The following is a 13,758-nucleotide window of genomic DNA, read 5'->3' on the forward strand; positions in this document are numbered from 1 at the left end:
ATCTCTTCCAAACCTGACGGGAATTGCTGCAGGCTCGAATGAAGGTTCATCCCCACCTCTTAGCGAACAAACATGGCCACGGGAATTGTATGCCATAAACATTTGGTGACATTCACCTCGTAAGGGGCCATTGCTCATACAGACACATAAAGCCGCGCGTCTTCAGTGGGCAGGAAATCATCGAACATGGACTGTAGGTTACTGGCGGAACGTAATGTCGTCTGACGAATCACGTTTTTGCCTGTACTCAAACAATACACCTCGTCGAGAGCACGGAATACCAAATGAAGTATTTAATCCTGAATGTGTGGAAGATCAGCTTCAACTCGGAGGTGGGCCTGCGGTATTCTGGAGATGTTTCTCTTATCATTAATTGAGCCCGCTCACTGATGAACCATCGTGTTTTTGTTTAAACAGTCTGAACGATAAGGCGATTCCTTTCAGTCAACATCTCCATGATGAGTATGCCACTGATACCCCATTTTGCAAGACGACAACAGCAGAGTTCGTTGGGATGGAAGAATATTGACTGGTTTCCTGGACACTCGTTCTCCCTATAACATCTCCACTGTCCAGCAAAATCACCTGTCCCAATGAAAATCTGAGGGACATGTTGGAACAACGGATAAAATGCCGACCACTGAATACCCGTAATTTGGTGGAATTGCGTGAGCAAATCCTTGGCGAGTGACATAACCTGGATGCGATGTACCTGCACAAACTTGTGGAGTCACTTCCTAACCTAATCCAAGCGATTATCATGTCCAGGGACGGAATTACGCAGTATTAAAGACAGAATTCCAGGAAGACGTGTGTCTCTGCTTTTTTGATTAAGCCAAAGCCTTTGACTGTGTCGATCACAATAAATTACGGGAAGTACTCATAAATATAGGAGTACCAGATCACCTCATTCATCTCACACGGAGTTTATGCCCTAAGCAAGAAGCCGGGGTGAGAACTATGTATGGAACAACCAAATCGATTAGGATTCAGAAAGGGGTATGGCGAGGTTGCATATTATCACCTTACTTTTTCAGTCAGTATGCACAGCACATTATTAGGAATGCGGGGATAGAAGAGGAAGAAACCGGAAATAAATTATGTGGGACCCAGTCTGTAAGAAGATCATACCGAGGGTAGAAAAAAGTGGAAATGGAAATGGAAGAAAGAGTGGAAGCACTGGGGAGACAAAAGTATAATGCAGAAGCACTTGGGAGAGAAGTATGTCTTGCTAAAGCACTGTGGATTTATCAAGATTCTGAGGGCATGAAGGAGGCACAGGAAGGGAACTTGGAAAACGTGTGGAAGATGAGAACAAAAAGTGCGTTCATGAAGCAGAAAGGGTCTGGGCCAGGCGGGGGAGAGGAGGCACCATGCCGAATACGATCTTGGGAACAGGCAGAGGAGGAATCACCAGGTCAAAGTAGACAAAGATGTGAGTGCTGCATCCAGGGAGGGAACCGTGGAAGCACTGGCAGATTTTGGTGGACCGACATCGTCAGCGGTGGGAAGCATATAGTGTCGAAATACTGTCCGCAGGGTCGAGTGCCAAAGCAACAGCAGCAGCAGGAGGGAGCACCCCCGTTGGCTGGAGGTGGCGGTCTCCGTCGTTGGGCCAGGGCCATGGCAGGGTACCTCCATAGTCCTGAAGACACCACCCCTGCCCCGGTTCGGAGGCTGACCCCGGGAGACCGTGGCAGAGACTGAGGGAGAGCAACCTCACAGGGCAACTCTGACGTCGTGGGGACCTCACCAGCAGTTCGAGAAGACGGCATTGCATCTGGCAGAGGTCGCACAATAAAGAGAAAATAGAAGGTTGCTTCGCTCCATTAGATAGACTGGAGGGGGATCAAATACGCTGTCTCAAAATCGAGTTGCAATGTATCGTGCACAAACGCCTAAGACCGGTGACAGAAGCTGGTTTTCGATAAAGAGACCGAAAGGCACAAAAGGGACACACAAGAAAACTTCCACTGTGTGATGAAGTAATGCCTGAAAAATGAAGCTCCACAAGAACCATGTCGCCATCAGCTGTGGAACAGGAAACAGAATAGTGGCAAGAGAGCCACAGCACAACGGAAAGAAACGCATGCAAAAACACTGTCGACCTGGGATGGAAGTATATGCATTTTACAGATTCGGGAAAACAATGAACACCTCGTCTCATTTGAAGAATCCACCACAGGCGGTGAAAAAGTAAAGGCCCCTAGTACAAAATGATACCAAGTTTATTTGAATTTTCTTCTTGGAAAATAAAGTCTTCTGGTTTGAACACAAAGTAGTACTCCAGGCAGAAGGCATGGTACTGGAGGAACTCTTCTGGTTTGAACATAAAACAGTACTTCAGCCAGAGGGCCTGGTAGTGGGATAAACAAAGTTCTAAACTAAGAGTTCTTGACACGCCTCGTGGAGAAACAACCCCAATTAGAAAGGTCTTAGCACTGCTCGTGTAGAAACACAGTCCGATTTAAAGCTCTTGACACACTTTGTGCAGAAACAAAATCTGGAAGGGAATAATAAGAGTCAAACTTGAAATTAGAAAAATGTCAAAGTCTGACGAGGCCGAATTGAATGCAAATTCTGAAATATAAGGGTTCAGTTGGTCACTATGTTAGGATCACATCTTTTTCTGGATGTCCACGTTGCAGAATCTGGGATGAGAAGGCTGGCTCAGACGGCAAATAAAGTGTAATGGCAGCTACAAAGTGAGCTCTGATTGAAGGCATGCATTAATATTTTGTGTCTGACCAATGAAGCCCACTCAGAGTTAACTGCTACCTGAGGACCCATGTGCTGGCCTACGTACAGCCTTCAGCGCCAGCATACAGTTGGTCTTGCTTCCTCTCATGTTGTCAGTGTAAGAAATAAGTCCATGGGGCCATCGATCTCCCCTTGTGCTTTTAGGTCGCCAGCTGGTGTCTGTTGTAGTATAGCAACCCTCGAGTCTCGGCTGTAAGAAAGCCATCTACGGCGGAACTTGGATGGGTTTTAGGTTGCAGGCAGTAGCCCATGATGCTGCGCCGGCAACTGCAGTCAAAATCCAGCGGACAGAAGCATGCTGCGTGCCTGCTTTTGTGTCATCACACTTCCATGTGCCGACTGCCTGGATCTTTAATCAGCCTCCAGCAAGCTCCAACAATTTGACATACTGTCACCTGAGAGCAGACAGAACCCGATCGCTGAACCTGCTCCAGGCTTCTCTGCAGTGACACATAAATTCCACCCCATCATGAAGTCAGCACCGAGTAGCTGCATTTACATCCCTGTCCAGATGAGTACATGACAGCTGTCACAGAAGAATAAAGTACAGTGCCTGCCTCGTGTCTGTCGCCACTACGAGTCTACTGTTGCAGCATTGGAGTTTTCGCTGTAACTCTGCCGTGGCTGGGTCGTGATTCACGGACCTCTGCCTGTCTGCCCAGGTTGGGCAGCCATCATGCAGCCAGTTGACTGCCCCTGCCCTTCTGCTGTCGGTTCAGACCTACGACTCTGGACAACACCAGCACCAGGTCTCTGGGGTGCCATGACCTACTGCAGAGTGCTGCTGGCTACTTCATATCACACTATAACAGAGCCACGTATGGTATCTGCGACGCCACCATCAAGTCAGCAAGGCAAGTTGGCATGTCACTGTGTAAGCGGTTGATGTCCTTGTGCATCCGGCCACTGTTATGCCTGCCACTATAGTGACCGAATATTACATTAAGGTGGGAACATTCTCAAGTGACTGTACAAATTGTGTTGATTAATCAAGCACTTGTTTTTGTTTATCCTCATCCGCAGCCCTTATGACCAACTACAAGCTGGACCTACGTTGAGTAAACGAATAAAGGAGTAAAAACGAAATTATTGTATCCTCACTGGTGTTTTCAGCTGTTGTGCACCTGGATCCAGTCTTCGGCAGAGAACTGCACTCACATGACAAAAAAATCTTTTCTTCCTGTTACAATATCTACAAATGTGACTGATGGATGAAGAGAACCGTAAACTCATAATTTTGCATTTTGCGCTCTAAAAATGCTTACAGGATATACATCCAATTGGTAGTGCAGTTAGTTTCATACATTGTGTGACAACATCCTTTCAGTGATCATCACAGCAGCATTGATGCGTTCACTGAGATGTTCCAGTGTTTTTGAAAGTGGAGTTGCACCAAAGGAAAAAGTCATAACACATTATCACAGGCGACTTGGGAAGCCAAGGGAACAGAGCCACGTCATCTGCACCACTATGCCCAAACTAGCGAGCGGACGTTCATCGTTTAGGTAACGACAAACATGACTGCTCCAGTGATTGGAGGTCCACTGTATTGTTGGAAGATGAAATTCACAGAATCAGCAGTCAGTTGTGGAAAAAGCAAAAAATGCAACACATCAAGGTAAGAGGTATCGGTCCCAGTCTTCTGTAGAAAAATAAAAGACTTTCGACAATATTTTAATTTTAGGTCTTAAGTTTAAATTTTTGGGAAATTTCGCATTGCTATTGCAATTTTTAATTTGTTTTATTAATTGTTGAGTTAATTAACATACTGTGCTAGGTAGCAACACTAATTATTTGAGATTTTTTCAGTTTAGCTGAACCAAAGTTGAAATATCTCTGAGCGTAATTATTTGCTACCATATGCGCTCAGTCATTATTTGAGATTTTAAATTACAGTAATAAAAGTGATATAATTGTGATAGAAATTGACTAAGGATACTGACATCTTATACTTCTTACTATAGAGAATTTCGATGCTTAGTCCAGGGACATAAATTCCCGTTAAAACTAGAAGCAGATATTTTACTAACAAATATATCCCAAAATAAACAGTCTCCGAAACGTGTAGCTACACCACTGGCATCTTTAGGGCGAGAGTAATTAGATAATTACAAGACACGAGCGCCTTCGGCGTAATCGTAATCAAGTGTGATCGTGATCCAATGTGGCTTTAGTAGTTCCTATTAAAATCGAAAATTAAATTAAAATAAAGTTATATATGCAAATTTTCCTCGTAAATCAGCCCACTATTAAGAAAAACACTACCAGAATCTTTACAGGAGTTCCTGTGACTAGGCCGAATATACAAAAAGAAGCGAGCAGGGAACTTTAGTTTGTATATGTAAAGAGAAAAGATTTAAAAAAATATTTTTATTTATTTACTAAAACACGACTACAACTTCACATTTTATGTTTGCATGCAGTACTATTTTCTATTATGCTTTCGACGGATGATGAATTTAATGTAAGTTATAAAGGAAAAAAGTATTTTTATGTGATGTAATCATAATTTAACAATTTTCGGATTTTTTCCTCTATTTATACTGCGAAACCCTGCTACTTGCCAAATGTCAAGATTTCAGCTCAGCGGGAAGTATTCCACATATTTTGGTGACTGAGTTTGTGAATATCGAAATACGTCACATACAATATTGCAGTAACTGTGTTGTCCAGAAGTAAGATGCAGAGTTCCTTGGGACATAAACGCACGTGTCCGATGGAACTGCGTCGTACTTCTGAACCACACAGGCACAACAGCATCGTAGTTATCCGTCGATACGGGTCAAGCGACTTTCAATTAAAATGTCTCCCCTGTACGGGAATACGCGTAATGAATATACAAGAGGCGGTTATACACACATCGTTAATGACATATGGATATTCTGCTCTGGATGTGAGTCGAGCTCCGATAGCCTATGGTAAGCGGACCGCTCGCGATAAGCGGGAAATCTGAGCCCCGGTCTAGCACCAAAAAAAAAAAAAAAAAAAAAAAAAAAAAAAAAAAAAAAAAAAAAAAAAAAAAAAAAGATTCAGATGGCTCTGAGCACTATGGGACTTAACTTCTGAGGTCATCAGGCCCCTAGAACTTAGAACTACTTAAACCTAAGGACAGCACACACATCCATGCCCGAGGCAGGATTTGAACCTGCGACCGTAGCGGTCGCACGGTTCCAGACTGTAGCGCCTAGAACAGCTCGGCCACTCCGGCCCGGTCTAGCACAAATTTTCATTGCCATCATTCCATTGTACAGATGATGCTTGTCCATAGTCGCAAATGCGAATATATTTTGTGTGTATGTGACATAAATGGCCTTATCTTTTGACTGCATTAACTTAAAAGGTAATATTTGTTACACTGCCAAGGATCCATACACCTTAGTATGTGACATAATTTTCGAGTTAATACCCCTACCCTAGCCTGGGACAAAGACGTTCTAATTTTCGGAGAGATGCACAGAAAGACAGATGGACAACAAAGTGATCCTGAAAGAGTAGGGTTGTATATTTATTAAAATGACATCTCCCCCCCCCCGTCTCCCCACATCTCTATTGTTGCTAGACAGCTACATTACATCCTTCCACGGCACAGTGAAGAATACTGCAAAGCCCCAATCAATTTGTGACGTTTTTGATCATCTGTAATCATACTTTCAAATTACAACAAGCAACATTCATGTGTCTTTTGTATGCGTAGTATTACACTGTGTTCCAAAATAACTACTTAGGGATTTATTAAAGTATCCGCTCTTATGTAATTTTATATGTAATATGTCACTCCAAAGTGATCATTATGTTCCACTCAGACAAGTATACAGAACAATCAAAATAAAGAGAAACAAGGTAATGTCAAGTAACTGTAAATGTCGGAAGGTACTCTAGCAGGGGGTGACTATAATGTATGGATAAATTTGATATCATTTTCAACATAACTAAGACAATTTTTCTGGCAAAATAATAGACATCGTTGACACAGAAATAGCATTGCTTACTTTAGACATTGTCTAGTGATTTAAAAATTGTTTGTATTGAGGTTAGATACTGTACGATGATATATATGAAAACAGCAGCTCAAAGACTTTCTTGTGCCAGTCCACAAATAATAAGTGTGTGAACCGACAGTCGCATGACCACATATCCAGTCGACAGTGCAAAACATGCCCACACTCGCCCTAAAGTGTCAACACGGAAGTCAGTCACAGTGTGCCAAAACGTCCTAGTACGTCAGTGACGTTGTGTGGAAATATGGGTGCAAAACCAATTTATTTGATATATCTCCAGAGGAAACGAGTTATTATAACGAGAGGTGAGAACACGGACTGCACTCAGGAACACTGTTGAACGTGAAGGCCACATTTACAGTTCCTTGCGGTCATTAGCAGTATCAGTGAATGCTGTTTGATATAAAAAATGCACCAGGCACTTTTCAACAGTAACTGGATGGAGTATTAACGTGTTTGAAGCTGACAGAGTGCGTGGTCTACCTTGATGACATTATTGTGTTTGAAAGGATAAGGAAGAAAATGAAAGTCACCTAAAGAATGTTTTTAAGAGGTTATGTTATGTTATGTTATGGAAGAATCGTGCAGAAACTAGAAGGTATCAGATAGATTATACAATGGTAAGACAGAGATTTAGGAACCAGGTTTTAATTTGTAAGACATTTCCAGGGGCAGATGTGGAGCCTGACCACAATCTATTGGTTAATAACTGTAGACTGAAAGTGAAGAAACTGTGAAAGGGTGTGAATTTAAGAAGATGGGACCTGGATAATATGACTAAACCAGAGGTTGTACAGAGTTTCAGCGAGAGCATAAGAGAACAATTGACAGGAATGGGGGAAAGAAATACAGTAGAAGAAGAATGGGTAGCTCTGAGGAATGAAGTAGTGAAGGCAGCAGAGGATCAAGTAGGTAAAAAGACGAGGGCTAGTAGAAATCCTTGGGTAACAGAAGAAATATTGAATTTAATTGATGAAAGGAGAAAATATAAAAATGCAGTAAATGAAGCAGGCAGAAAGGAATACAAACGTCTCGGCAGGAAGTGCTAAGCAGGGATGGCTAGAGGACAAATGTAAGGATGTAGAGGCTTATCTCACTAGGGGTAAGATAGATACCGCCTACAGGAAAATTAAAGAGACCTTTGGAGAAAAGAGAGCCACTTGTATGAATATCAAGAGCTCAGACGGAAACCCAGTTCTAAGCAAAGAAGGGAAAGCAGAAAGGTGGACGGAGTATATAGAGGATCTATACAAGGGTGATGTACTTGAGGACAATATTCTGGAAATGAAAGAGGATGTAGATGAAGATGAAATGGGAGATACGATACTGCGTGAAAAGTTTGACAGAGCACTGAAAGACCTGAGTTGAAAAAAGGCCTCGGGAGTAGACAACATTCCATTAGAACTACTGACGGCCTTGGGAGAGCCAGTCCTGACAAAACTCTACCATCTGGTGAGCAAGATGTATGAGACAGGCGAAATACCCTCAGACTTCAAGAAGAATATAATAATTCCAATCCCAAAGACAGCAAGTGTTGACAGATGTGAAAGTTACCAAACTATCAGTTTAATAATTCACAGCTGCAAAATACTAGCGCGAATTCCTTACAGACGAATGGAAAAACTGGTAGAAGCCGACCCCGGGGAAGATCAGTTTGGATTCCGTAGAAATGTTGGGACACATGAGGAATACTGACCCTACGACTTATCTTAGAAGAAAGATTAAGGAAAGGCAAATCTACGTTTCTAGCATTTGTAGGCTTATCGAAAGCTTTTGAAAGTGTTGACTGGAATAGTCTCTTTCAAATTCTAAAGGTGGAAGGGGTAAAATACAGGGAGCGAAAGGCTATTTACAATTTGTACAGAAACTAGATGGCAGTTATAAGAGTCGATGGGCGTGAAAGGGAAACAGCGGTTTGGAAGGGAGTGAGACAGGGTTGTAGCCTCTACCCGATGTTATTCAATCTGTATATTGAGCTAGCAGTAAAGGAATCGAAAGAAAAATTCGGAGTAGTTATTAAAATCCATGGAGAAGAAATAAAAACTTTTTAGGTTCGCCAGTGACATTGTAATTCTGTCAGAGACAGCAAAGAAGTTAAAAGAGCGGTTGACGGAATGGACAGTGTCTTGAAAGGAGGATATAAGATGAACATCAGCAAAAGCAAAACGAGGATAATGGAATGTAGTCGAATTAAGTCTGGTGATGCTGAGGGAATTAGATTAGGAAATGAGACACTTAAAATAGTAAAGGAGTTTTACTATTTGGGGAGCAAAATAACAGATGATTGTCGAAGTAGAGAGGATATAAAATGTAGACTGTCAATGGCAACGAAAGCGTTTCCGAAGAAGAGAAATTTGTTAACATCGAGTATAGATTTAAGTGTCAGGAAGTCGTTTCTGAAAGTATTTGTATGGAGTGTAGCCATGTATGGAAGTGAAACATGAACGATAAATAGTTTGGACAAGAAGAGAATTGAAGCTTTCGAAATGTGGTGCTACAGAGGAATGATGAAGATTAGATGGGTAGATCACTCAACTAATGAGGAGGTATTGAATAGAATTGGGGAGAAGAGGAGTTTGTGGCACAACTTGACAAGAAGAAGGCACCGGTCAGTAGGACATGTTCTGAGGCATCAAGGGATCGCAAATTTAGTATTGGAGGTCAGTGTGGAGGGTAAAAATCGTAGAGGGAGACCAAGAGATGAATACAGTAAGCGGATTCAGAAGGTTGTAGGTTGCAGTAGGTACTGGGAGGTGAAGAAGCTTGCACAGGATAGAGTAGCATGGAGAGCTGCAACAAACCAGTCTCAGGACTGAAGACCACAACAACAACAACATGTTCTGCACACCTGACTTAAGCATCGAAAAATGTCATTTTGCGCTGAAGGAAGTGAGTTACTTAGGACACCTTGCCAACCAGAGCTGAGTAAGAATCGTTCCAAAATTGGTGCATGCAGTGAGAAGTTTCTCAACACAATAGACAAGTCATTTTTGTGAGTAGTATATCTATGATCATTTTGATCCACAGTTCATGTTTCTGCCATGGGACTGTACTCGCTGGTGGTGGTGGTGGGAAATTTGAAAATCAAAGATTGCAGTTATTGGGAAATTCAAATATACGAGATGGTGGAGGGTGGTAAATTTAAAAATGCGCAATGGGGCCGTGGAAATTAAAAAATTGTTTGGAAATTTAAAAAATCCGAGGAGACGAAACTAGCCCACTCGCTCCTCTTCCCTTCCTCTCCAGTCCGTCAGGGCACAGTATTAAAATGAGACACTCAGTTACGTAAAAATGACACAAATTCGAAGATAATAAAGCAGTACAAAATTATGTATCCTCCACTTGAATAGGTGCCAAGGTCAAAGATATGTGCTATTTCCTTGACAGCCAAAGATATTTGCATACAGATATAAGGAACACTGAAAACAAATGCCTTCAAATTTTTTATGTGCAAACTCTTAAAGTTTTTTGAATGAAAGAAACTTTATTAACATCCTACACCTTATATGTCATGTCTACGTATTTATTTCTCAATAGAGTCACCCTGGCAACCAAACAGATTTCTCCCAAGCAGAGATCAATTTGTTAGTTCCGCCACTGTCTGACTTCGTTGATCGAGTCACAGCCTCACCTCTGCTTGCAGTGCTTCGTCACTGTCAAGGTGAAATCTTCAAAGGTGTTGTCTAAGTTTTGGAAAAAGATGCAAAACTGATGAGGCCAAGTCAAACTCGTATGGAGGATGATCGATGGCAGTGAACCTTAGGCATCGGATTGTTGCAGATGTCACATCACCTGTGTGTAGTCTGGCTTGTTATTCTGAAGGACATATGTGGACTAACTCAATTTTTGCACGCTGTTCCTCACGCACTGACATAGATAACTGACATGTTACACGCAACAATATGGAGTCCTCTAGCAGAAGAGGGCTGCAGATATGTAGAGATAAAGATTGAGGATGTAGAATGTTAATAACGTATGTTTCGTTTAAAAAGCCATAAAGGATTTCACATGAAACATTCAGAGATATTACCATTTAGTAGACTCTCATACATACTTCTGCATTTAATCAGTGTACTATTAGAGTGATAAGTAAAAATTGTGTTAAGTTACATTATTTCGGTGAAAGCAAAATACACTCCTGGAAATGGAAAAAAGAACACATTGACACCGGTGTGTCAGACCCACCATACTTGCTCCGGACACTGCGAGAGGGCTGTACAAGCAATGATCACACGCACGGCACAGCGGACACACCAGGAACCGCGGTGTTGGCCGTCGAATGGCGCTAGCTGCGCAGCATTTGTGCACCGCCGCCGTCAGTGTCAGCCAGTTTGCCGTGGCATACGGAGCTCCATCGCAGTCTTTAACACTGGTAGCATGCCGCGACAGCGTGGACGTGAACCGTATGTGCAGTTGACGGACTTTGAGCGAGGGCGTATAGTGGGCATGCGGGAGGGCGGGTGGACGTACCGCCGAATTGCTCAACACGTGGGGCGTGAGGTCTCCACAGTACATCGATGTTGTCGCCAGTGGTCGGCGGAAGGTGCACGTGCCCGTCGACCTGGGACCGGACCGCAGCGACGCACGGATGCACGCCAAGACCGTAGGATCCTACGCAGTGCCGTAGGGGACCGCACCGCCACTTCCCAGCAAATTAGGGACACTGTTGCTCCTGGGGTATCGGCGAGGACCATTCGCAACCGTCTCCATGAAGCTGGGCTACGGTCCCGCACACCGTTAGGCCGTCTTCCGCTCACGCCCCAACATCGTGCAGCCCGCCTCCAGTGGTGTCGCGACAGGCGTGAATGGAGGGACGAATGGAGACGTGTCGTCTTCAGCGATGAGAGTCGCTTCTGCCTTGGTGCCAATGATGGTCATATGCGTGTTTGGCGCCGTGCAGGTGAGCGCCACAATCAGGACTGCATACGACCGAGGCACACAGGGCCAACACCCGGCATCATGGTGTGGGGAGCGATCTCCTACACTGGCCGTACACCACTGGTGATCGTCGAGGGGACACTGAATAGTGCACGGTACATCCAAACCGTCATCGAACCCATCGTTCTACCATTCCTAGACCGGCAAGGGAACTTGCTGTTCCAACAGGACAATGCACGTCCGCATGTATCCCGTGCCACCCAACGTGCTCTAGAAGGTGTAAGTCAACTACCCTGGCCAGCAAGATCTCCGGATCTGTCCCCCATTGAGCATGTTTGGGACTGGATGAAGCGTCGTCTCACGCGGTCTGCACGTCCAGCACGAACGCTGGTCCAACTGAGGCGCCAGGTGGAAATGGCATGGCAAGCCGTTCCACAGGACTACATCCAGCATCTCTACGATCGTCTCCATGGGAGAATAGCAGCCTGCATTGCTGCGAAAGGTGGATATACACTGTACTAGTGCCGACATTGTGCATGCTCTGTTGCCTGTGTCTATGTGCCTGTGGTTCTGTCAGTGTGATCATGTGATGTATCAGACCCCAGGAATGTGTCAATAAAGTTTCCCCTTCCTGGGACAATGAATTCACGGTGTTCTTATTTCAATTTCCAGGAGTGTATAATTATACAAGAAATCGTGTGAACACACACAACCCCTCCCTCCCCACACACACACACACACACACACATACACACACAGAGAGAGAGAGAGAGAGACTGACAGAGAGCATAATGTATCACATCTGTAAATATTGTACCGCCACATCATTTAAATTTCATAATACAAAATATTTACTATCTCTCTTTAGACCTCTGAATTCTTATTAAATTTTATCTGGCAAAGTTGTGCACACAAAATTATTTCCATTTCTGGCTAATATGTTATATAAGAAAGGAAGGAAAAAAATAAAATATGCATGTATAAACTTGATTTTAAGAATTTTCGCAGTGAACTTTGAGATGTTATGTTGTCACACACAGTGAAAACATTGTCTTTCAACCTCCAGTCTTAGAGTGTGGACTGCACTATCACGAACAAGTTCTGTAACATGGAATCCCTACTTTCTTGTGTTACTACAAGTAACTGATAAGCAAAATGCTTGGATTCTGTTACTACTAGTGCAAAGATAGCGACGACGATGACGATAGTGCCATCAACTACAGGCTACTACGCTACTAGATCGAGTCTTCCTGCTTTCGTAACATTCTGCCATGATGAGTTAGCAGGAAAAACTGTGATTACCAAGCTTTAGTCCGCATGTTTCCTATTTTGATGTTCGTTAGCCACATGCACATGGTCTTTGAGGAATACAAGGTTTCAGATATCTGGAAACTCAGCCTTGGATGTGCACTTTGAACCTCTGTAACAGGTAACAGGTACGCGGATCTCACATGCCTGTGGTATAATGCTGGTGGAAAAAAAATTCAGTAAATATTTTCCCCGCTCTCTTAACCCGCCCATAAGAATCCAAGCTTAGCCACCACACCTAAGTAGAGGTTGCTTGCTGTCTCCTATGAAGTGGTAGTTCTCCCAGCTGGGCCCATTTGCTCACATTCAACACGCTGTCGATGTACTACTGGGTCTACGATGCGTGAAACATTTTCAGTTCTTCTGTGTGAGTGAGTACGATCCCTTATCCAGGATCTAAAACGTGCTTCACAATCTCGTGCAATAATTAATTATGTGATCAGTTTCCAAAACTTCAAAATGCAGTTTTTGTCAACCAATGAAATGTTTCCATACACAACTTCAATAGAGTCATCATAAACGTCGAGCAATGACGATGCTCTTATTCAATAGATTATTATTATTTCATAATCATTTTAATTACGGCCTTCGCTTTTGATAGGTTGATATTACAGCAAAACTGCCTCAGCAAAAACTTGCGGCACTGTAAAATTAATAAGAGACGTGTCCAGCTTCACATATATGGTGGCTTGAGCTCTGCTGGAAAGACTGCCCGCGAGACATTTGAATGTTTGTTGCTCCTCATTCTACGTAGATGGCTTAAACCAGAGAAAGTAGTCATGTTGGATGCTGATGTCTTTCGATGTTCTAATTG

The 13,758-nt window shown here is 43.2% G+C and overlaps 1 long non-coding RNA gene across 2 annotated transcripts in view; it reads left to right on the top strand.

Moving 5' to 3' along the window:
- LOC126471898 (uncharacterized) overlaps positions 1-13,758 on the top strand; it is a 449,404-nt gene that overhangs the window by 404,449 nt on the left and 31,197 nt on the right. The window lies entirely within an intron of this gene.

Source organism: Schistocerca serialis, chromosome 1 (assembly GCF_023864345.2).
Source record: "Schistocerca serialis cubense isolate TAMUIC-IGC-003099 chromosome 1, iqSchSeri2.2, whole genome shotgun sequence".
NCBI lineage: Eukaryota > Metazoa > Arthropoda > Insecta > Orthoptera > Acrididae > Schistocerca > Schistocerca serialis.